This window comes from Austrofundulus limnaeus, unplaced genomic scaffold, assembly GCF_001266775.1.
Source record: "Austrofundulus limnaeus strain Quisiro unplaced genomic scaffold, Austrofundulus_limnaeus-1.0 Scaffold169, whole genome shotgun sequence".
Taxonomy (NCBI): Eukaryota; Metazoa; Chordata; class Actinopteri; order Cyprinodontiformes; family Rivulidae; genus Austrofundulus; species Austrofundulus limnaeus.
Window position 1 is genome coordinate 115,103 of NW_013952571.1, and position 2,283 is coordinate 117,385.

The following is a 2,283-nucleotide window of genomic DNA, read 5'->3' on the forward strand; positions in this document are numbered from 1 at the left end:
TTTTTAAATAAGTTAAATTGCTTTCTAAAGCTTTATGCTTGGGTGTGTTATCTTTCATTTTTGTAGAAAAATTAACTAAAAAAAGCAATAAATAGAGTTTGTCACCTGCTGCAGGCTTTGTTTATCAGGTACTTTTGTTCTTGTCAAGTCAAAATGTTTTAAACAGAAATAACACAGTTTGATATTAGAGGATGAAAAGCTGACTTATAACCAGGTACTCTGCCTTTTTAATGGGTGGTTTTATGTTGTTGTTTATTAGTTTAAGAAGGGACAGTGCATTTTACAGAAAATGCCAGAATTAGCCATGGAGGCTAGTTTTCATCTGTAGTCTCTTAAGGTCCTATAGATATAAATACAATACATACAAATCAACAAGTTACTTTCATTTAAAAATTACTAAAAATATGACAAAAAGCACCATTAAAAACAATAAAAAGCAGTTTAGCACAACAGTAACAATTCAAAGCAATACATTAAAAATACATATTTTTTACAAAATGGAAAAATATAAACATCTTACCTGTTGCAGATGTTTGAACAACTTTAATTTGGAAACAGACAGACTGGGCTGATGAGCTAACAGCTAGTGTGAGTCATTCATGTGAACAGTTTGAGGGTGTTATAAAGGTAAACAACGGCAGCAGCCAGCTGTAGCACTTCCTGCAGGACTATCAGAATATTTTGCACAGAAACATGGATAAAGAGAACAGATGTGTGAACAGTTCTGTTTGGTTTAATTATAGTAATCCTGCAGGAGGACGTGCCACAGCTAGCTGCTAGTGACTGCTGATTAGATACAAAGCTTTTTCAGCTGTTTTAAGACATTTACTTTGGTCTTGCTACATTTTGACTAACCATTAGCTCATCAGTACTGCCAGATTAAACTCAGGTTATTCAAACACCTATTCATCTACAACAGGTAAGATATCATTTATCCAAACACCTCTTTAAAAATACTTTTTTGTTTGTTTTGTCTCTACTGTCAGCTCATTGTTTTCTGTACTTTTCTGTTTCTTCTGAATTATTAGGGTTTAAAGCTTTTTGTGTAGTTTGATGTGTTTCCTGTCCGCTGGGCTCAGTGATGTGAATGCTTCCATGTCACCGTGCCTTTGCTGAAAGATTTGGGTCATTGCGGAAGAGACCTTTACTGACACTTAGATTGTAAATATCAGTCACTTCATAACACATTCAGCTTTTAARCATTCATGTTTTTAGTGTTTCACAGTTATTGACTTGTTTTCTCCTTAACATATTTTTTTTTTTGTTGCTCTTTGTCTTCTTTCATTATGACATCATGTGTTTTCCTCGTGGCAGCATCAGAGAGTCAGACAATGAAATCTATTTCATTTTCTCGTCAGGTGGTTCAAGGAAGTACAAAAAAAAGGATTTCTTTGCAGAAACATGTACTAGTACACACTGTTAAATGAGAGTTGTTTAGGCAGGAGGAGGTTGGTGTGGATGCAGTTAACTGTTAGCTTTTTGTTTAATATCACCACATCAGGTTATCACCTGCTGCCAAATGATGGGAGGTGGGAGATGATGTTTTTGTCTTTGTCTGTGAGTGTGTCTSTTAGCAAAATATTTCATAAACCAGTGGAAGAATTTGAATGAAATCATTGAGACAATCCCGCAGTCAGCTGTGACTCAGGGAATTTTACTGTTGAAGTTTGTTGTGGTTGAAACTTTCAGGATATACGTAATCGTTACCAATTCARGATGGCCATCACAGCCTGCTCGTCTTAGAAAACTCACTCAGTTTTGCAGCTGCTGAGGTCAAATTGAGTGTATTTGCATGAGAATGCTTCATAACCTTATTTTCAAGGTTTGACCAGAACCACAACTCTGTCATTTTYCATCAGAACATGAAAGATGGGGAATAATATTCATTCCTCAGAGAATGCTCAAACTTTATTTTCAGCTGCGTTATCAGTGTTTTTATGGACATTTTGAAGTATCGCATTAGAAAAAGGTTGATGGAAATGCAAAATTCGCTAAAACTTCCACAGTTTTGCAAAAAAGAAAAAAGTAAGCTCGTTTGAGGTGGTTTTTGGATTTTTCGAAAAGGAGTTAATTGCAAACGGGGGGATAGAAACATTTGCCAAATAAGTTCTGATGTAGCAAACATTTACCTCAATCAGCTGTTCCCACTGTCCAATAATTGTAGCGGCTGCAGCTGGACCCTCCTCCTGCTGTCGTCATCTTCCCAGTTATTCCCATAATGTGAAGAGAATTACATTTCTTTCTCTACGTCTACAGACAGCAGTAACATCATCAATACTAGTT